At 38.7% G+C, this 23,831-nt stretch overlaps 3 pseudogenes; all 3 read right to left on the minus strand.

The window, feature by feature from the left end:
- Window positions 1-1,053: 1,053 nt before the first annotated feature.
- LOC138171900 (RNA exonuclease 4-like) lies at window positions 1,054-9,512 on the minus strand (annotated as a pseudogene).
- A 6,679-nt stretch (window positions 9,513-16,191) lies between these two features.
- Window positions 16,192-16,455, minus strand: LOC138171866 (dynein light chain 1, cytoplasmic-like; annotated as a pseudogene).
- Window positions 16,456-20,800: 4,345 nt separating this feature from the next.
- LOC138171901 (small ribosomal subunit protein eS8 pseudogene) lies at window positions 20,801-21,347 on the minus strand (annotated as a pseudogene).
- Between the last annotated feature and the right edge of the window lie 2,484 nt (window positions 21,348-23,831).

The raw sequence follows: 23,831 nt of genomic DNA on the forward strand, positions 1-23,831 counted from the left end.
TTTTCTGTGCCCAAAGAAAAGGCCATCCCTCCACAAATCCCCAAAGCCCCCTGTAATGGGAATGTAAATTTAAAGATCTTCCCTGCCCCTAGGCTAAAGTGAACCTGGAGACTGGGGTGGGAGGCTTGTTTTTCAGTAGATACTTCTTGATTGGCCAGTGGGTCAATAAGGTTGTTACATTCTCTGAGCCAGGAGAAGGCTATATAAGCCCTGATGTGTAGCTTTGTTTTGGGGCTCACTTTGAGAAGTGTTCTGTGATTTGACCTGGATTCTGGGAAGCCGTTGTCCAGAGCCCTCCGGCTTTGAAAAACCCAGATGTGGAAACCCCGATGTTGACTGGGTATGGCTGTAATGGTTGGACAGTTTGGAAATCTGTCTACTTGATCTGTTTCTGTCTTGATAATTCTGCCTGTATACTTTGAAGTTCGGGGTGCTGACCTTTTTCCCCTGAACAAGGTAAACGATACATGTCTGACTGATTAAAGTAAGCTTGTTAACCCATTTTGAGTTGCTTTCCTTTATCAAAGCAGATCCAAGAACCTGTGGTGGCAGCAAACCCTGAGGACGCTTGGGGTGCTTGCTGCTACACCCCCTCACTTACATTCTAATTATGCCTCTGATATTAACAGTGATTTCTGGAATATAGGAAAGGAATGTAGACAAGAAACTGTGAGCTCCTCGGCAAGAGGTACTGTATCTGAAGAGGGTCAAATTCCCCTTTAGTAGATCACATTCCCCATAGCCACAATTTTGAAAGCTTCTGCAAAAAGTATTCCATCTTTGGGAATATTTCATCTGTGCCAACTCCAAGGGCTACACAATCAACATATAAGTGATATGGTAAGCTGACCAAATACCCTGCCTCTCACTTGGCTCAAGAAGATCCCTGTTCAGTGTCTTCAGGGGTCATGACCACACTGTTGAGAAACAAGCCAGCAGGCAGGGTAGACAGCAGAAATGGTGACAAAGGGGGGTCAGTTATGCTTTGCCATTTTCTCTCTTTTGTAGTTTATATTTGCCTGTGATTGTTTCTTCCCAATTTTTTTTTCACCGTTAGAGTCTCATTGCTGCCTGGGCATCTTGAATTGAGCAGTGCTCTCTGACTGCTGTATTTTGATACCAAGAATTTTCTCACTAAGTAGTTTCAGAGTTAGTCTTCCACTCTTTACTTGTATCTTTAAACACTTATATTTCTGTGTGTCCTGTATCTTCTTTTAGGGATGATAAAGAAGTAGCATCTTTAAGTCATTATGCAGGCCACATCCAACTAGAATCTGCCCTTAAGAAGTTCTGCCACCTCCTTTGGGACAACCTGGTACTCTTCACCATGTTTGATGTCCTCTGGTCAAGTCCCACTGATATCTGTTTGGTAATCAGCCACTTGCTCTGTTGGCTTGACGTACTTGTCATAAACATACTTCCCAAACTTGTTCACAATGAACACTCAGGCAAGGATGTTTTCTTCCCCATGTGGTCCTGTTCCCCCCATCTCATAATTCATAGCTATGGCTTTGGTCATGCCTTCAAATGCCCCTTCTTTCAACAGTAACATTTCTTTCCTTCAGACCCAGTTTTTTTCAAGCTATTTTTGCCACTTCTGGACCAATAGCAGCTTCAATATCCTTAGGATCTATACCATCAAACCAGATGTCTGATCCTATAGGTGGAAGAGGAGCTGATTCTTCTGTCTTCCTCTTCTCATGCTTGATGTTTCCTGTTTACTGGTGCAGGCTGCCATTTTTTTCTTTCTTAGTTTCAGTTCCATTGCTGCGCCCTTTGTTTCACTGCAATTTTTATGAGGGACAATCTTTGTGTCATTCAAAGATCCTAAAGAAATAGAAGTCTTGGAGGAAGGTTGATCTATTTTGCCTGCCACCTTTGGTAGTTCTGCTTCACCATGTTCTTCCTTTTTAGAAACACTTCTGCCTTTCTGGTGGTGGCTTTTGGGTTCTTTTCTGGGTTACCCCAGAGAGGAAAGAACAGACTTTTCTGGATTTGGTGTTTTTTGTTTCAATAGCTCCTGCAAGACCTTCCAATTGTGGGAAAATCCTTGCAACCCTTTGTGGGGCCAGAGCTACCCCTGCCGCTGGTTTCTTGGAAGCTTCTGTTGCTACCTTGGAGTACTTTTTCCAGAATTTCTTCTTCTTTTGTTTTTTCCTATTGGGCTTCTTGACAAACTCTGGCTTGACCACAGCAAAGCCCTTGGAAGATTTGGTGAACCAGCTTTCACTTTCATCTCAACTCCATCCAAGGGCCCTGAGGCAACTCAAGTCCTGTCCTGCCGCACAGGCTTAGAGACCCCTCTCCAATCTCTTCATGTTAGAGGAAGAAATACTTTTAAGAAGGAATGTTTAAGTAAAAAACATTTTGTACAAATATTTAAGTTTAAAAAACCTGTGATTCTTAGAAGGCCTGATAAGTTTCATTTGTAAGTTATTTATTGCAATAATTTGGTGGAATTTATAATAATTGTGTCCAGGGGCAGCCAGGTAGCCCAGTGAGTAAGAGCACCGGCCCCAGAGTCAGGATGACCTGGGATCAAACCTGTTCTCAGACACTTAGCACCCACCCAGAAACACCTGGCTGTGTAACCTTGAGCAAGGTTACTTAACCCCAATTGCTTAAAAAAAATAAAATAATTGTGTCCAGTCTTACTGTGATTAGGGAGACTTTACTGTTTGAGGAGAAAGCTTTTTTGGGATCCTGAATATTCATTTTGAGTTTCATTCTTAGGTTTATTGTGTCCTAAGGGGCAACTTTAAATGGGTGCTTTAAGAAATATATGAGCAATAAGTAATCAATGGGAGGGAGATCTGAGATCTTAAGGCTAGTGAGTATCTGTCTCTGGGAACAAGGTAGGGGAGTTACCCTGGAAGGCTAAGGCTTAAGGGTATAGGACCTGAAAACCAGTTTTGATGCTGTTATAACCATGTTCATATTTCTAACCTCATAGCAAATTCCTATGATCAGGATAGACAAACAGTGAAAGTTTTTTTATTGCAAAACTGGATGTATTAGTTATTAGACTAATGCTAAAGCATCTGAATTATTGTAACAAGCTGCAAATGGTAAAGATCTTTCTCTTTATCTGAATTTATAGTCATTCCATGCCTAAGCAATAGTTAAATTAGTACTTGTATATGTATGTATAAGATTCAGTTCCTAAAGTATCTCCTTCTTTCAGAACGATATTTATACAAAGAAAAAGAAGTTTGTAAAACAAAAAGGTGAATCTGTTGAGTTGTGTGGTTAAAGTCAGGAACCTCTTTTGTTTATGTTTTAAGGAATAGGTTTTCAGTTCAGTCAGATGTTAATGGAGAGTTGTAACTTATGAGTTATCTTGTGTTAACTTAATGGGATATCTGGTTTAGAGCATGTCCTGAGAAGTGTGCAAACTACTTAAGAGTCACCTTAAGATGTCCCATTGTTTAGAGGGATTCCATGAGTAGGTAGTCTGTTTATGTCCATTTGAACATGGTCAATAACTGAACATGTTTTACTATGGACAATGTTTCATAAAATTTATTCTCTGTTCTCACAATAGTATAGGGATATTAGGCCAATGATGCAAAGACTTGGGAAACCAGTATATAATCCTGTTGTTTGGTGGGATTAATATCATAACTGTCTCCGTTCTGTTTTAATGGAAAGAATAGCAGCACTATTAGTTATTTCAACAGAAAAATGGCTTGTGATCTGTCTTATAAATAACTTAAAGAGAGATCCACTTTTACTAGAGATTATTCACTTGAACATAACTAGAAGTTTAAAATGTTTTATTATAAATAAATTATTTGTTAAAAAGTTTGTTTGGAAATTGATTACTCAATGTATTTATGTATCCCATCTCAGAAACTTTTGTTACAACTGAAGTTAATCTGGCAACTTTTAAATGAATTCTTTCTTGTTTTAGAGTCAATCTTATTTTTTTTTAATTTTTTTTAAATTAATTTGTTTGTTTCCTTTTAGTTTACAGGATTCAATTCCTTGAGTTTCACATTTTGTCCCCCTCCCTCCCCTTTCCCCCATGGCAGCATATAGTCAAGTATAGGATCTGTAAATACTTTCACATTATACATTAGTCAGGTTATAAAGATGGATTGTATCAGATGGAATGAAAAATGGTAAAGAGAACATAAAACCAAACAAGAGAAGGAAAAAGATCAGGTATTTTGCTTCTACCTGGATATAAACTCAGTTCTTTCTAGTTCTTTCTCTGGATGCACACATTTCTCTCCATCATGAGTCTTTTGGCATTGACTTATATCACTGCATTGCTGAGAAGAGTCCAGTCTATCAAAGTTGGTCATCACACATACGTTGTGTCTGTAATTGTGTACAAATTTCTCCTAGTTCTACTCTTCTCACTCAGCATCAGTTTGTGTAAGCCTCTCCAGGTAAATATGAAGACTGTCTGCTCCTCGTTTCTTATAGCACAATAGTATTCCATAATATGCATATATCACAACTTGTTCAGCCATTCCCCAATTGATGGGCACCCCCTTGATTTCCACTTCTTTGCCACCACAAAAAGAGCTGCTATAAACATTTTTGTACATATGGGTCTTCCTCCCACTTCTACGATTTCTTTGGGATATAACCCTAGGAGTGGTATTGCTGGGTCAAAGGATATGAAAGTATTTATAGCCCTTTGGGCATAATTCCAGATTGCTCTCCAAAAAGGCTGGATCAGTTCACAACGCCACCAGCAATGCATTAGTGTTCCAATTTGCCTACATCCTCTCCAGCATTTGTCATTTTCCTCTTTTGTCATCTTAGCCAATCTGACTGGTGAGATGTGGTACCTCAGAGTTGTTTTGATTTGCATTTCTCTAATCAATAGTGATTTAGAGCATTCTTCATGTGCTTATAGATAGCTTTAATTTCTTTCTCTGAAAATTGCCTGTTCATATCCTTTGACCATTTATCAATTGGGGAAGAGTCAATCTTATTATAAAAAGAGCTCTGTTATTCTCACCCTCCTAATGGGGGGAATGAACAATGCCAAGTATAAAAATTGGGTTCTAATTTTTGTTTTGTATCCAAGTTTCTTGAATGTATCAACATGACAACTGGCCAAACTAAAATTGTAAATTCTCTGATCTAAAAGCTTCCAAATTTTATTTTCTAGTAATAGAGACATAAGGCCTCCTGACCTGGCTATTGGCAAAGTAAATTTAAAATTGTGTTAAGAGCAATCTTGTAGGAGATTTTTAGCAGAGAAGAAGATTTATACAAGTGACCTGAACAGGAGAAGCCAGTCAGCTGGAAACTGCTCTGAAACCAAAACCAAACCAGAAGGCTGTATCAGATATTTCCAAAGAATCAGATGGCTATATGGGATGAAACTTCTGTGAAAGGGCTAATTTTTTTTTTTATTGTTTACTTTTCTTTTTCCATCTTTTATCTGTGAGGTCTATCAAAGGGGATTGTCCCCTTTGATTTTATCAAAGCACTAGTCAATTTTTCCCTTTTCTCCTCACATAGTTTCCCCTCACAAGCCCCATAGATAGAAATCCTCAATGAAAAGCTTGTCACCTCAGTTAGTTATTCATTGAGCAGACTCAGTCTCTCAATAGAATCAAATAGTGGGATGAGAGGAAATGCTTAACAATCTATCATTGGGGAGATCCAGGCTTTTTTCCTGTCCTATTTCCTTGTTCTAAGCCCAGCCTTTGAAGGACTTTACTGACCTCTGCCAAAACATTATCCCACCTAAACCATCTTATCTAGGGGAATTCCTGCCCATTATGTTCTACTCAGGTTTGGGTGGGGCTAAATTCTTTCATTAGATTGCCTAAGGCTGGGAATTTAGAAGTAAATAACTTTATCAAAATTAATAGGTCCACCTCTCTTTGTAATATCTCATTACTTGTAACCAATTAGAGTTGATTGCCACCCTCAGGAACACCCACTCCTCCAAAGACATCTACACTATGAGACTACCTCCATGAAGGGTTTTTGTCATTTGAGAGTATCACTGACCCTTGTATTAATAGAATGCTAGTATTATTAAAAAAAAATGATTAATTAACCAGAAATTGTCTCTTGAACTTTATAAACATCTCAAAGGTAAGTGAGAGAGTGCGGATGATAGAAGAATCAATCAACTAGAGAAAATGAGATAGTATGGGATCATATATGTATATGTAGAGGGATTTTCAGAGGGATTCTTCATGTAAGACAGAGGTGAAGTAGGTGACTGTGGAGAAGGCATCTAGGTGATTTGAGATAAGCAGAAGGGGAGAAGAAAGAACTCTCAATCAATTAATAAACATTTATTAAGAAATGTTACAGATATTGTGCTAAGTACTAGAGATTTTAAAAAAAGAAGAAATCGTCCCTTCCCTCAAAAATCTTCTAATCTGTATCAGTAATCAATGAATGGCCTCATTTTTTCCATGAAATGTGAATTAGCTTCTCAGATAAGAGGGGATAAAGAGCCAAGGAAAGTTTCCAGAGGGATGAAAAAACTTGGAAGAGGCATTGAAGTGAGTGGGATAGTTTATTAGGATAGTACAAAAGGATTACCTTACCTTAGTAAGGATCCATTTGAGATTATGTAATATAAATTTATAGTATACCGCCAACATTTATTTAAAGAGAAGCTGAGACAGTACTAATCCTGTCCCCTCGTGATTGCATGATCTAATCAAAATACCTTTGACTTTATATGGAAAATACTTAGTCCTATCTATAAAAGCAGTGCTTAGTTTGAATCTTGGATTGGGCCAGAGGCTGTCGTGGTGTGTTAATGAACAATTTTTTAACTTTCAAAAAATTCATGTTTTAAAAGCAAAGGACTGGCTAAAAGATCTGGTAGTAACAGGAGAAAAGGGGATTGCTAATGCAGTTAGGTCACATGACAGCATGTATGGAATGCTTAATATATGGAGTCAGTATGACGGGTTCAAATTCCTCCTAAGACAATAGCTATATGACCGTGGGCCAGTTACTGAACACAGCCACAGCTTTTTAACTACAAAATGAGGAACTGACCTCTAAGTTTTCTTCCAACTCTAAATAAAGCATAATCTCTGACCTAAAGGTTTCTCTGGATAACAAATTGAGTGTGTGTGTGTGTGTGTGTGTGTGTGTGTGTACATATATAGGTGTATATAGAAAAAAAATTTAATAATTTTGTTGTATGTTTGAAAGAAATAGCAAGCTGAGCATAGTAGATTTGAAGTTTCTTATGCAATCATCTTTTTATTGTACCATGTTATTGAAATACTTGTTTTATTCCATAAATTAAAAATAATTTTTAAAATTGATATATAGGGGTGGCTAGGTGGCGCAGTGAATAGAGCACAGGCCCTGGAGTCAGGAGGAGCTGGGTTCGGATCTGGCCTCAGACACTTAACACAAAAAATAGTCGTGTGACCTTGGGCAAGTCACTTAACCCCAATTGCCCTCCAAAAAGCAAAAAAAAATTTTTTTTATATCTATAGATAGATAGATACACAGAGAGAGAGAAGGAGGAGGAGGAGGAAGAGGAGGAGGAAACTAAGAGCAGGAGTAAAGATGAATGGGAACTTGACCAGGTGATAAGGAATCCTCAGGTTTATTCTATTAACTACTCCCAGCCCACCCCTTGTATTACTTCCTGGGAGATTGCTTTCCTCTATGGGAAAGACAGAGAATAGGTCCATTTTTACCTTGAAAGAACTTGGGAAATTGCAGGAAAAAGTTTAACTGCAGCTAAAGAATCCTTAGAATGATGGTTAATGAGGGCATAGTCTAATGGTGCCAACTGAGTACTTGTGTCAGTTCCTTTGTTTGGGAGAGCTTACAGGGGATGTGTTCTAGCAAAATCAAATGAAGGAATCAATGGGAAACTCCACAAAGAGATTATCCTTTGTCCTTTTTTCAAGTATAAAATGGTGAGTTCTGCATATTTGGTCCTATAAAGATAAATTACCTCTACAGTCAGTCAGTCCCCTAAAGGAGGACAGGAAGGGATAAAGTGAAATTTATAAAATAGATGGGTTTGGTAGACTCCCTACCATTAGCTCCCCTTATAACCAAAGAACTCTGGGTGCAACTAGATCTGTCTTTAGAGGAGAAGCCCATCTGATGGTGTCAGGATTTAACTATGGGCTTTTCCCACCATACCTCGATAAAAGCCTAAGCAGGTAAACGGGTTAAGTTTCGTACAGATCCAGCAGTTATTGGGGCAAATAGGGCTATCCACACTTATAGGCACTCCCTGGGATTATGGGAAAAGATATGTTCCTTATCATTATGTTAGATAAACAGAATGAGATGATGCTCTTTCCAATAAGGTTCTTTGGGTTTGACTTTTAAAATATGAAATGAACAAGATGATTGATGGTCAATCTATGTGATGAAGTTGGAATGTGAGAGAGAAGGTTCATGCATTCCCTTAGATGCTCTCTTAGGCAACAGGAGCTTTATTGATGCTAAAGATCTGTACTGTAAAAACAGGGCTAAGCAAGGTGACAGCTATCTAGGGGAGCTTAGCTTACGTAGCAAAATCCTGTCAGAAAGTCATAGAGCCTGTAGATGTTCCAGATGAGGATGTAGTTTTATGGTGTTTCAAGATAAGGAGGAAAGGACTTTGAGATACTTTCAAGTTACAGAATGACCCCACTCAGGAGGGGCCTCACAAAGCACTAGAAAAGCAACCCTTAATATTCTCCTTAACCCCTAGGGTACCACATGCTTCATCCACATTATATGGAGGTGTTAATAAATTGTATAAGGACATCAGGAATGGGGCAGTAAGGGCCCTTACATTAAGATCAAAATTTAGGACATCACAGAAGGTCTCTACAATATTTGGTTTTCCTAATAACCATCTGGTTATTCCTCCATCCTTCCTGGTGATGTGAAGCTTCCTAGGTCTTTGTGTAAAGGTTTAAGGAACAGTTGGAATGGATCCTCCACCACCCCTTGAGGGCTGATTCCCCAAGGCTTGAGCTATTGTAACTTGAAGGAGGAAGGGAGGGGCCCAAATCACAGTGAGAACATTAACTTTATAAGGAGGTGCTGGATACCAATAGCTACATTACTATCAATACCAAGGGACACTTAGTAACTCCAAAGGAATATTCCAATATTTTTACTGGGAGTACTGGGGAGAAGACCACCAGTGAAAAGAGCACCCTTACTTAGGTGAAGGGAGCAGGGTAGAAGGCCTTTCTTGAATCTCATTTGTGGACATGGATATTATGAGTTCTTGGGAGTCAATACTGTATTTCACCACATAATTGTTGCAGATTTTATGCCAAATTATTTTATAAAGAAGTGAGGAGCAGCTATGATGTGCAGCTTTTTTTAAATTGTGTGGGTATCGCTCCTCTCTTAGTCTCCGCCAGTCTCACACCAGCTTTCCACTCACTGAAAACTCTTTCGACCACTCTTTTTCCGTGCTGTTCAGCAAACACAATCACTTTCGGCTTGAAGCCCACAGAATAGTTTTTATATTTATCGTAATCAGAAAGAAATGCTTTGCCTATTAGTGTATCACTGGCAGATGAACCATACATTTTAGCTGGTGTAGTAAGATGCAAGTCTTACCATATCATGTGCCCTGTGAGGATGCTTAAGTAGTTCTATTCCGGCTGTTCTTGCTGTTGCCCAGTCATTTTCTAGCTGTGTCCAGCTCTCTGTGGCTTCATTTGGGTTTGGGGGGGTTTTGGTCAAAGACACTGGAGCAGTTTGACATTTCTCCGCCTAGTTTTACAGATGAGGAGCTGAGACAAATGGTTAAGTGATTTGCCCAGGGTCACACACCTAGTAAGTGTCTGAGGCCAGATTTCAGCTGATGTTGAGCTCAAACTTGTATTAAATTCAAGCTTATATTGGGTTCAAGGGAGATGAGTTTTCCTGATTTCAGGTGTGGTACTTTATGTATTGTGCCACCTAGCTAATCATTCATATTGTTGGGGTTTAGGGTTAAATGCAAGCCCATGGAACTGCCTGGACCATCTAGTATAGTTAATAAAACAATATCCAGTTCCGGAGATTGTGAAGGAGCCCTAGCAAAGGAGAGGAATGAGCCTGGGCTGCTTCACTATATAAACTCCTTAGACTTCACTTGGTAATGTCCAGGAGATCCTTAGAAACCAAACACAGTTGGTGCACCAATTGTTATAGTCGTTTTTTACTTTTTCAGAATAATGCACCAGGCAATTCAGGATCTGAGCGAATGACATGTGATTATTAATTTTCGATCTGCATTCAGACTCCATAGTTATCTGTGGATGTGAATAGCATTTTCCATCATGAGTCTTTTGGAATTGTCTTGGATCATTGTATTGATGAGAAGAGCTAAGTCAATGATAGCAGATCACTGCACATGTAGCTGTTACTGTGGATAATGTTCTGGTCCTATTCACTTCATTCAGCATCAGTTCACACAAGTCTTTCCAGTTTCTCTGAAATCCACCTGCTCATCATTTCTTATAGTACAATAGTATTCATATCCCACAACGTGTCCAGTCACTCCCCAATTGATGGACATCCCCTGAATTTCCAATTCTTTGCCACCATAAAAAGAACTGCTATAAATATTTTTGTAAATGTGAATCCTTTTCCCTTTTTTAATGATCTCTTTTAGATACAGACTTATTAGTAGTATTGTTGGATCAAAGGGTATGCAGAGTTTTATAACCTTTTGGGCATTATTCCAAATCACCCTCCAGAATGGTTGGATAAGTTCACAACTCTACCAACAATGCATTAGTGTTCCAATTTTCCCATGTCTTCTCCAACATTTTTCATTTCCCTTTTTTGTTGTGTTAGCCAGATAGGTGTGAGGTGGCACCTCAGAGTTCCTTTTAATTTGCATTTCTCTAAACAATAGTGATTTAGCTGGGGCAAAGACAAGATGGCAGAGTTAAGCTTGAGCTAGTCTCCCAATCACCTTCAATATCTGTAAAAGATGAGTCAAAACAAATTTTAGAGTGACAGAATCCACAAAATTACAGTTGAAATACAGCTCCAGGTAAAGACAACCTGGCAAGCAAAAAGAAAGGGCCTATTGCACCAGGCTGGGAGCGGAGCGCAGTCCTGCATGGGCTGCTGTGGCACAGACTGGGGTGCACCAGACCTCAGGGGACAGAATCACTGGCAGCTGTGGTGGTTTCCAGACTTCTCAACCCACAAATGCCAAAGAGAAAGTAAAAGGTCAGTGTGGAAACCCTGTTGGGCCTGGGTGAGAGTAGAGCACAGTCCAGCCCCTGTGCCCAGGATGGTAGAGGTGGCAGTGACTGTGGTGGCAGCAGCAGCAGCAGTGGCTGGTTCAGGAACTCCAGACCCCCAGATGGTAGGAGGACCAAGCAGCTGATCAGAGGGCAACTACAGGAATCTCTTTGCTGGCACCGAGCCTGGATTCTCTTGCTTTGCCCTGCTTGGATCTGGGTCACAGTCTTAGGCAGTGCTGCTGCTGCTGTTACTGCCACAGCTGCCACCACCTCTGCTGTCCTGGGCCCAGACCATGCTCTTCTCTCAACCAGGTGCAACAGAGTTTTCCCACTGACCTTCTACTTTGTCTTTGGTGTTTGTGGGCTAAGTCTGGAAACCTCGGCAGCAGCCAGTGATTCAGCCTCCTGAGGCCTGCTCTGGTCCAGTCTCTGCCAGCATGACCCAAGCAGGATTGTGTTCCACTCCCGGCCTGGTGTGATACACCCTTTCTGTTGGCCTTCCAGGCTGTCTGCAGCAGGACATGTGTTTTACTTTGTCAATGTGTGGGTTCTGTAGCTCTAAAATTTGTTTAGAGTCATTTTTTATAGATATCTGGAAGTGTCTGGGAGAAGAATTCAAGCAGGTTCCTGCTTTTACTATGCCTTCTTGGCTCAGTCATGGAATTTCTCTTTCTAGCTCTAGCTGCTGGGCTTTATTGGTAGGATGTAGAAATGTTGATGATTTGTGTGAGTTTATTTTATATCCTACAACTTTGCTAAACTTGTTAGTTTTTTCAAGTAGTTTTTAGTTGATTCTTTAGGATTCTCTACATATACCATCATATGATGTGCAAAGAGTAATAGGTATTTTTTTCTCATTGCCTATTCTAATTCCTTCAATTTATTTTTCTTCTCTTATTGCTAAAGCTAACAATTCTAGTACAATATTGAATAATAGATGTAATAATGGGCATCCTTGTTTCACCCCTGACCTTATTGGAAAGGCTTCAAGCTTATCCCCATTACATGTAATGCTTGCTGATGGTTTTAGATAAATAATGCTTATCATTTTAAGGAAAACTCCATTTATGCCTCTGCTTACTAGTGTTTTTAATAGGAATGGGTACTATATTTTGTCAAAAGCTTTTTTTGCATTTATTGAGATAGTCATATGATTTCTTATAGTTTTATTATTGATATGGTCAATTATGCTAATAGTTTTCATAATATTGAACTAGTCCTGCCTTCCTGGTATAAATCCTACCTGGTCACAGTGTATTATCCTAGTAATAAATTGCTGGAATCTGTTTGCTAATATTTCATTTAAAATTTTTGCATCAATATTCATTATGGAAATTTGGCCTGTAATTTTCTTTCTCCGTTTTGGCTCTTCTTGTTTTAGGTATCAGCACCATATTTGTGCCATAAAAGGAATTTGGTAGGACTCCTTTGACTATTTTTCCAAAAAGTTTATATTATATTGGAATTAATTGTTCTTTATATGTTTGTAGAATTCACTAAGAAACCCTTCTAGCCCTGGAGATTTTTTTCTTCAAAGGTTCATTGATGGCTAATTCAGTTTATTTTCTAAAATGGGGTTATTGCTTACTTTACTTCCTCTTCTGTTAATCTGGACAATTTATATTTTTGTAAATATTTATCCATTTCATTTAGATTGTCAGATTCGATATCATACAGTTGGGCAAAATAGCTCTTAATGATTGCTTTAATTTCCTCTTCATTGGTGGGGAATTCACCCATTTCATTTTTTATCCTGGTAACTTGGTTTTCTTCTTTCTTTTTTTTAAATCAAATTAACCAAAGGTTTATCTATTTTATTGTGTTTTTTTTTTCCCCATAAAACCAGGTCTTACTTTTATTTATTAGTTCAACAGTTTTCTTTCTTTAAATTTTATTAATCTCTCCTTTGATTTTCAGAATTTCTAATGTGGTATTTAATTGGAAATTTTGAATTTGTTCTTTTTCTAGCTTTTTTAGTTGAGTGCCCAATTCATTGATCTCCTCTTTATCTATTTTATTCACGTAAGCATTCAGAGATATAAAATTTCCCCTAAGCACTGCTTTGACTGCATCCCAGAAGTTTTGGTATGTTGTCTCACTATTGTTATTCTCTTTGATAAAATTATTGATTGTTTCTATGTTTTATTGTTTGATGCACTCATTCTTTAAGATTAAATTATTTAGTTTCCAATCCATTGTTAGCCTAGCCCTTTATTACACATAACTTTTATTGCATCATGATTTGAAAAGGATGAATTAAATATTTCTACCTTTCTGCATTTTATTGTGAGGTTTTTATGTGCTAGTACATGGTCAATTTTTGTGTATGTGCCATGTACCACTGAGAAAACCTTAATTTTTCCATTCCCCTTCAATTTTCTGCAAAGGTTTATCATATCTAACTTTTCTAAAAATCTATTCACCTACTTAACTTCTTTTCTATTTATTTTGCGGTTAAATTTGTCTAGTTCTGAGAGGGGAAGTATAGTTTTGTTGTCCATCTCTTCCTTAAAATTCCTTCACTTCTGCTCCAAGAATTTGGATGCTATACCACTTGGTGAATTTTTGTTTAGTATTGATATTGCTTAATTGTCTATGGTACCTTTTAGTAAGATGTAGTTTCCTTTCTTGTATCTTTTAGTTAGATCTATTTTTGCTTTTGCTTTGTCTGAGATAAGTATTGCTAAGCCTGCTTTTTTTTTTTTACTTCAACTGAAGCACAGTACACTCTTCTCAGGTCTTTTACCTTTACTTCATGTATATCTCTCTGCTTCAGATGTGTTTCTTGTGAATGACATATTGTAGGATTCTTATTTTTAATCCACAGTTATGATTACTGTGTATTTCCCTCCATCCTATCCCCCACTCTTGTTTTCACTTTTCTCTCTCCTTTCATCCTGTCCCTCCCCACCAGTGTTTTGCTTCTGACCATCACCTCCCTCAATCTTCTCTCCCTTCTATCAACTCCCTCCCTTTCCCCTTGTACTTCTCTTGTTCACTCTATCAGACCTCCTCCCCTTCCATTTTCTTTCTTAACTGAGTGTGTATGTTATTCCCTCTTTAAGCCAAATCCAATGAGTATAAGGGTCAATGTTCACAAACACACACCCTTCTTTTCTTCTCCTATAATAGGTCTTTTGTACCTCTTCTTGATATATAATTTACCCTATTCTGCCTCCCCCTTTCCTCTTTTCCTAATAAAATCCTTTTTGCACCCCTATTTTTTATATCATCACATCAAAGTCAGCTTATACCCATACCCTCCATCTACATATACCCCTTCTAACTGCTCTAATAGAGATATAGTTCTCAAGATTTACAAGTATCATAGTCTCATGTTGGGATGCAAACATTTAGCCTCATTAGTTTAGCCTTATTAAATAACATATTATTATTTTTCTTCCCTGTTTTCCTTTTTATGCTTCCCTTGAGTTTTGTATTTGAAGATTGAATTTTCTGTTCAGCTCTGATATTTTCATCAGGGAACTTTGAAAGTCATATATTTCATTGAATTTCCATCCTTTCCTCTGAAACATTATGCTCAATTTTGCTGGGTAGTTGATTTTTGGTGGTAATCCAAACTCCTTTGCCTTCTGGAATATCATATTCCAAACTCCCTAGTTCTTCAATGTAGAAGCTACTAAGTTCTGTGTAATCCTAACTATGGCTCCTTGATTGTTTCTTTCTGGCTGGTTGCAGTATTTTCTCCTTGACCTGATGTAATAGGAATGTAAATTTTAAAGATCTTCCCTGCCCCTAGGCTAAAGTGCACCTGAAGCCTGGGGAGGGAGGCTTGTTTTTCAGTAGATACTTTTTGATTGGCCAGTGGGTCAATAAGGTTGTTACATTCTCTGAGCCAGGAGAAGGCTATATAAGCCCTGATGTGTAGCTTTGTTTTGGGACTCACTTTGAGAAGTGTTCTGTGATTTGATCTGAATTCTGGGAAGCCGTTGTTGAGAGTCCCCCGGCTTTGAAAAACCCAGATGCTGATTTGGTATGGATGTAATGGTTGGACAGTTTGGAAATCTGTCTACTTGATCTGTTTCTCTGACTTGATAATTCTGTCTGTGTATTCTGAAGTTTGGGGTGCTGACCATTTTCCCCTGAACAAGGTAAACGATATATGTCTGACTGATTAAAGTAAGCTTGTTAACCCATTTTGAGTTGCTTTCCTTTATCAAAGCAGATCCAAGAACCTGTGGTGGCGGCAAACCCTGAGGACGCTTGGGGTGCTTGCTGCTACACCTGACTATTATGGAATTTGGCTATAATATCCCTTGAATTTTTCATTTTGGGATCTCTTTAAGGAGATGATCAATGGCTTCCTTCCATTTCTATTTCCCCCTCTGGTTCTAGGATATCAGGCAAATTTTTCCTGATAATTTCTTGAAAGATCCTGTCCAGGTTCTTTATGAACATGGTAGTCCAATGATTCTTAAATTATCTCTCCTGGATCTATTTTCCAGGTCAATTGTTTTTCCAGTGATACATTTTACATTTTCTTCCATTTTTCATTCTTTTGATTTTATTTGATTCTTGATGTCTCATAAAGTCATTAGCTTCCACTTGTCCAACTCTAATTTTTAATGAATTATTTTCTTAAGTTAGCTTTTATATCTTCATTTCCATTTCATCTCTTCTACTTTTAAAGGAGTTATTTTCTTCAGTGCACTTTTTTTTCCCCATTAGGCCAATTGTATTTTTTCTCCAACAGGTTTATTTTTAATAGAGAAAGCTGGGTTGTTTTTTTTTTTTTAATTTTCTGGAGTAGGGAGAGAAAAGCAGAGTATGGAATAGAAAATAAATACCAAGGTAAGCTATGTTTTGCTAATTGTTTTATAACCACAACAAACTAGTACATAGGATGCCCTGCACAACAGGAATACAATAGAGGCTTAAAGCTGGAAGTGTTCCCATGGCAACGCTGAAGCTAGTTCAGTCTCTGGTGTTTGCAATTTAGGCTGCAGTGATTTGGACTGTGATTTGGATGTATCTCAGGGCAGGAGGCACAGGCCATGCCCTAACCAGATGTGAGCAGGAGTATGGCGAACTGGCCCAGGTAGAAGTAGATGATGCTCTTTGTCTCCTTCATCAGGTAGCTGCCAAAGTTCCTCCCCATGATTCAGTGACAGGTGGGGTTATATGTCTTGTCACACTCCTTCTTGATATGGGCTGCTATGTCCTTCTCTATGTTATATTTCTCCAAGGCCTAAGTGACACACTACTCCTGCTGCATCTTCTCCAAAATGTCTGCATTTTTTATGATGGCCTTGCAGTTACACATGGTTACCGCGGGTCACCAAGTGGCCAGGAGGAGGGGGTAGCAGCCACATGGCTCAGGCCCTCTATCAGACCTGGCAGGTGCCTTCACTGCCTAGCCTTTACACATCAAGGCCCCCCCAATGCCAGATGCCATCTTCCAGTTGTATTTTTTTAAGGAATTGTTTCCTTTGGTCAATTTTTGTCCTTTTTTCCAAGCTATTGACTCTCTCTTGTACACCTCTCATTTTTTCCCTAGTTTTACTTCTATCTTTCTTTGATTTTTAAAATCCTTTTTGAGTTCTTCCAAGAGGAGTTTTTAGACTTGAAGTCAATTCCTATTCCCCTTTGAGGTTTACCAAATAGGCATTTTGACATTGGTGTCCTCTTCTGAGTTTTTGTTTGGATCTTCCCTGTCACCCCATACTGGTTTTCTGTGGTCAGAGCTCTTTTTGTCTTTTTTGCTTATTTTTTAAAAATGAGTTCTGCTTCTTGGGCACAGGGGGCATTGTCCCAAACTTCTTGTGATGGGGGGTCAAGGGCCTGGTCACTGGCTTTCTGCTCTGATGCCTAAGGTTCTGGCAGCTTGCTTACTGCACTGGAGTGACCTGGTCTACTTGCTCCTGTTGTGCCCTGGGTTCTGGAACTAGCAATTTGCCTTCTGCACTGGGACTGTAGGTCTCAAAGCTGGCCTGATATGCCACTAGCCTGCTGAGCTAGGAAACAGTGAATCCCATAGTATGAAATGTGTGGAGAGTCCTTGAGAAAATATAATACTAAATAATTGGAACTATAAATAGGGATTCCACATGATAATATTTGGAAGACAGATCCAGTGTGAATTCAAACTGGTAAAGCTTTATATGTATTTCTTGGTATTGTTAATGTTAAATTAAGTACATTTGGTAACACCAACATAGAAAAATAAAATCTTTTAATTTGGATATTGTCATGTTATTGTATTAATGTAAAAAGTATTTCATTTTATTTGGATTATAATAATGAAAGATTTTTTTCTTCTATTGTTTTCATCTGATGAGATGTTTGACATGGTTATGTTTGTTTCAGCTCTTCTAGTGACATGTTATGAATTCTACAATGATTAAACCTAAGAGTTACAGAAATGAAAATACCTAGCACATCTAATAAAAATGAGCATTCTTATGCAAGTTCCACTTAAATTTGTTCAGAATGATTTTCTGTTTATCCAATTGAATTGAGATACCTTGACTAGAATTTTTTTTTAATTTTTCAGATTTGTAATATAATGTTATGCAGAACTATTGTTAGGATCACAACCTCTTTCTAATCTAGATACTGCTACATTATGAGCTTAACTGTTAGCAAAAAAAGAAAAGAAAAGATTGCAAACTATTTACATCCTGAAGTATTTGCCTATAGTAAAGAGAAAGTTTCATCTAAAATTATGTTGCTATCACTTATGGAAAATCATAAGATTATTGATTAAGTTATTAGGGGTTATTATGACAAAGCTAATCCAACTGGGTATATTTTTGGCATTGCTTCACTTAGAAAACTGAATCTCCTCCCCCACTGAAAACACTTTTTGATGAGGGGTGGATAGTAATGAGGAATTTTTTTTTTTTTTTGCCTTTTGGGGGGCAATTGGGGTTAAGTAACTTGCCCAAGGTTACACGGCTAGTATTTTTGTGTGGGTGTTAAGCGTCTGAGGCCGGAACCGAACTCCAATCTTCCTGACTCCAGGGCCAGCGCTTTACTCACTGCGCCACCTAGCCGCCCCTCTAGGAATTTCCTTATGGTAATTAGGAATTTACTGTCTAAGACTATTGTGAATTATGAAGCTCTATCTGGAATGGTCTATACTGTAGTTACATTTTACACCAACCCTAGTCTTAACATTAAAGGTTGAAAAGAGAAAGATATCTGGAAGTTTAAAGTTTTCCAACTAATTTACTTCATGAAAGTCTAAGAACTACCTTTTTTACATCAGGATAAAGTTTAAACTGTTTGGGGTCTTTTTTGTTTTGTTTTGTTTTTGAGAAAGAGAAATTGACCTAATACCCAGTCCTACTATGATTAGTGAGACCTTGCTGTTTGAGGTGAAAACTTTTTGGGATTCTTTTTGTGTTTCATTCTTAGGTTTTTCTGTGTCTTTGGATCAACCTTGAATGAGGCTTCAAGAAAAATGCCAGCAGCCTAGTAGGAGTGATATTTGAGATTTAAGGCCAGTGAATATCTTTCTGTCCCTGGGAATAAGGTTAGGAGAGTGACTTTAAGAAGGCTAAGGTTGGATTCTCTTAATTCATTTTCCCATAAAAGGCATCTGCTTACCTGACTTCATATACTTGACTGCTTATAGTCATTCCAAGCCTTGGGCATAGACCTTTAGAAACAATACTGATGTATTAAATTAATGTTCCTGCTTCTTCTTTTCATAGCAAATCTTTCTAACTAAGGCAAGATGAGTTTTGATTTTTTCTATGATGAATGTCACTGTTATCAATGTGAGATTATAGTTAATACTTGTTATCAAGGTTATGTAATCCTTGAAAACCAAATCTACCCAAAGCCTTGATTATTGGATTCTGTTCTGAGTCTGATTCCAGGTATGATCATCAAGGAATGTTATTAGGTTGATGATGCCAGAAACTCTGTGGGGTTGACATTCATGAACTACAGGTTCTTCTCATGGGGAAGGTTAGGAGAATGACCCTTCGCATGGGCTGAGGTAGATTGTCCTGACTCTATTTCCCCAGTATGAAAATGTCCCATCATTTAATGGCTCAATGCTATTGCCTAGCTATATGACTCTAGCCTGTAACTGACATCGAGATAAGGGAACATTTTTCCTTTATTGTTTAGCTATGTCCCTATTGTTCTTTTAGGACAAATTTCTATAATCATATCAGATTCAGTATGAACACAATATTATATCTTTATTTTGTACGCTAATACTGGAACACATCTGAACTTCTATAATATGATGCATTATAAGATTCACACTTTTTGGTCTAAAATTTTAGTCCTTTCTATATTCTAATCAACTAAGTAGATGGATATTTAGTGTTGTCATATATCTGTTGCTAGTTATATATTTGTATATAAGATAAAGTCTTTAAATATTTCAAAACATGTAAGAAGGATTGGGTACTGTAACGACAACCACACTGGTATACCCAGGATGGCTGCTAAAATAGGTTCTTAGATTTGCTTTACTAGGAAAGATAGCTGTTTAAGTGATCAACGATCTCTTTAAATTATATTTACTAGTGCAAGGGAAAAGTCAACACCCTAGACTTAAGAGAAAATACTAAGAAAATGCAAGCAGATTAATAAAGACTAACAGGGCTCTGACTGTCTGAATCAACTATACCCTTTATATACATCCCTGGATCGAGAGAGCCTTTACATACATCTAAGCAGTTGGGGAGCTCTGAACATATTCAAAATCTCAACCAGGGAATCACAAGATCCTTCTGCTAAGCAATCCCCCAAAAGCAAAATACCATCTCAGAGTATAAATCTGCTTCTCAGAGTCAGAAGGCATCACAACCCTCCTGACTCAGTATCTAATTAGAAATTAGCAAAAGGGGTCTGCTAGGTGGAGCAGTAAAAAGAGTACCAGCCCTGAAGTCAGGAGGACCTGAGTTCAAATCCAGCCTCAGACACTTAACACAAAACTAGCCATGTGACCTTGGGCAACTCACTTAACCCCAATTGCCTACCTTCCCCCTCCAAAAAGCAAAAAAAAAAAAGAAAGAAAGAAATTATCTAGGAAAATTGCCCTGATATTCTAGAACCAGAAGGTAAAATAGAAATTGAAGGAATCCACTGATCATCTCTTGAAAAAGATCCCCAAAAGAAAACTCCTAGGAATATTACAGTCAAACTCCAGAGTTCCCAGGTCAAGGAGAAAATATTACAAGCAGCCAGGAAGAAACAATTTGAGTACTGTGGAAACAGTCAACACAAGATCTAACAGCTTCAGCATTAGGGGATTAAAGGGCTTAGAATAAAAATGTTCTGTTCATTAGCTGAATCTCATTATTCTTTTTTTTTTTTAATAATCTGGGGATTTATTCCATTAGACAATGTCCAAGTTAGAGTTTATTTGCCCTTGAGGGCTTTGATCTTTCTTAGGTAGAACTCAAGCTTTTTGCCCTCCAGCATGTAGCTGTGTGACACTCAGCCATACTGGCCTGACCTTGATGCGTTGCAGGTAAGGAGCTTGCCCTGCTAGCACCATTCCTCCAGGAGCGGCTAGGTGGTGCAGTGAGCAAAGCGCCAGCCCAGAGTCAGGAGGACCCGAGTTCGGTTCCGGCCTCAAACACTTAACACACACACACACACACACACACACACAAACTAGCCGTGTGACCTTGGGCAAGTTACTTAACCCCAATTGCCCTCCAAAATGGCAAAAAAACAAAAAGCAAACCAAAAAGCTGTTCCTCCAGAAGCTTGCTGATCTTGGTGTTCTTCCGCTTCCCGTATTTCTTCTGGATCTTCTTTGACCGCTTGTTATTTAAAATTCCTTCCTCCTCAGGAGCCAGCTTCGCTCCCTTCTTCCGGCCCAAGGGCGGCCCAGCTGGCGGTCCGGGGTGCTATCGAGGGTCACGAGGCAGCTCTTCACCAAAGTCTGGGTCGGGACCAGCTCGTTGTTGGAGGAGTCGTGGACCACGTCAATGATCCTCGTCTGGCGGGCTTGCGGGTGCAGCACTCGGAGCCCCAGGTCCAGCCTCAGCGCCCGGTACTTCTTGTTGCCTCTGCGCACTCGCAGGGTGTGGATGCGGCGGGGGCCGATCTTGGTGTTGGCAGGCGGCTGGCCCAGCTCGTACTTGGGCTTCTTGTGGCAGGGCTGGCGCTGCCCCCGGTCGTGCCGCGCTTGCGCCAATTGTCCCGGGAGATCCCAAGCTGCCAAGGGCTGAATCTCATTCTTCTGAGAGGGGAATGAGTAGATTTTGGTTTTAGTGAGAATTTAATAATAAGATTTTATTTATGGTGAGAATTTAAATTAAGATTAAATTTAAAAAATTAATAATAAGATCAGATAATTGTGTCAAATAAAAGAATTGGGTTCAGAATTTTCTGATTTTTCAGTTTGTATTTGAATTTCCTAAATATATCAATATGACAATTTACTAACCACATCACAAGGCAAAAATATAGGTGATAAACTGAAGTTCCTTCCTTTTATGGAACTTGAATCTGAGGTGAAGAATGATATAGATGAACACCAGAAATTAAATAATGGTAGAGTCTATACCAATTTAAAAGACAGCTTTTAGCCTTCACCTACATAACTATATTGGCAAATATCAAATTCATAACTAAAGTATGCATTCTACAAATCAAACCCTTAGAGATTCTTTTTCTTTTTCTTTTTTCTTTTTACTCTGCAACTTCTTCTGGCTGAAGCCAGAGAATGGAAATTCAGTAGCTGACACATCATAGATTCTTTTTAGATTCTCGTTTTAACCTGTTGTTGGCAATGTCCAAATATCTGGTTAGAACTTGATAGGAACAGCAAAGAATATGAAAAAATATGTATTCTCTGGTCTAGAATTTCTAATCTGATGTTCCTATTAGATTTAAGCTCTCACTACCTGACTTGGTTATCAACAAAGCAAATTTGAATTCTAATAAGATCTATTTTCAAGAGATCTTAAAAAAAAAAAAAGATCTGCAGATCACCTGAACCAGAGAAGTCACTAGAAGCTACTCTGAGACCCCACCTAAACCAAAGGACTGCATTAGGAGATGGATCCCCTTTTTTCTTGCAGTGAAGTGGACCCTTCCCTTTTTACTTCTTCCCTATGCTCCTCTGTTATGTGCAATGCCTGTTTGCTTGCTGGGGACTGCCCCCAAGAAGCTCCTTTCAATGCATCAATCAATCTCCTTCCCCTTCCCCTTCCCCTACTATTGAATGTCATACCCGGTTAGCAATCCATTGAGAAGACTCCACCTTCTCAGAGTCAGAGGGGGGAATGACAAAATTCTAAATTGTTCTAAAAATTATTAATACCAACTGAAATAGAGTGCTGCAATCTCTTATATCCTGACAATTTCAGAATTCCAATAATATCCTTACATTCATACCCTTAAAATAATGAGATTAGAATGAGCTGAGTCAGACTTTAGGTCCCATCTTGAGATTTTGCCTTGTAGGGGAACTTGGCTCACGTTGGATCTAGGCCTTTGATGTCCTTGCCCCCTTCCACTGGAATTCATGGCATCAAGGATAGAACAGCCAGAGTAAAGTAGTTCTCTTTGCTCAGATTGCCAGGGGTGGCTGGAATCTCAGACCTTGCTACCCTGTGACCAGGCCTTGCTACCTCATGCTGCCTCCTCCTCCTTCCCTCCTAAATGCATAAAAGACTTTTCCATGGGCCTCTAGTTTGGGAAATCCACTGGACATCTACCAGGGTATCAGATTTGCTACCCTATTATCTCAATTAAAGATGCTTTATTCCTCAACCCATGGCTTTGATTTATTTCAGGACTTGACACATGCAACCTCTGTGGTCTCTGCCAGTCTTAAATCTATGATGTAACCTAGGGTGAAGGAAACAGGGGACGGGGGAGGGAAGGGGGGAATAATACAAGAATAAGCTAAGTAGTGTGTCAGGAACTTACCAGGATGCTGACATAATGAGATAGCTTTGTCTGCCAGTGTGCATTCTGAGATGCAATGTGCTTTAGGAGACAGAAAAACAAAGGGTTGTGACATGGAGGTGGGAAAGTTATAGGGACTTTTGAAGATGAATAGAGAGGAAGAGAGACATATAGAGTCATCTGCAATGAAGCCAGCAGACTATGGATCTTTTGCTAAGATTTTACTGGTGAGCATTAGGCAGATCAAATTGTAAGAAGTGAATGCAGTAGAACCAAGAAAGAAGGATCTCTATGTACTAAAGTCAGAGAGAATAGGATCAGATGATGCTTTGAGCTGAGTTTCTCTGAGAACAGACCAGTTGATGTATATTCTGGGGTATGGAGGCAAGTAGGTCTCCAAAAATCCGTGTGTGTGTGTGTGTGTGTGTGTGTGTGTGTGTGTATGTGTGTGTAACAATAATGCCAAGCTTGTGGGGTTGAGAGGAGAAGTTGCTTGGAGTTTGGATGTTAAGGTTCATGGTGTCAAAGTATGTATAATCCATTACCAAAACTTGTTTCCTTTTATTACTTCAGTTAAACATTTACTCTAAATATGCAAAGAGTTTGGTAATTTGGAACAGTGGTAAATAATATGAAAGGGAACATTTTTGGTAGGATGGAGGCATGAAGTCATACAACTCTATTGGGTACTATATAAATATAAATAAACCCTACATTGAGGGTACCAACCTGTTTCCAACAAAATTGAAGATCTAAGAGAGGCTCTCTGAAAGTCAAAAGAGATTGGGAGTCACCACAGAATGC

The sequence above is a fragment of the Petaurus breviceps genome, unplaced genomic scaffold (genome assembly GCF_028583685.1).
Source record: "Petaurus breviceps papuanus isolate PSGF00001 unplaced genomic scaffold, PetGlider_PUasm1.0 470, whole genome shotgun sequence".
In the NCBI taxonomy this organism is placed as follows: domain Eukaryota; kingdom Metazoa; phylum Chordata; class Mammalia; order Diprotodontia; family Petauridae; genus Petaurus; species Petaurus breviceps.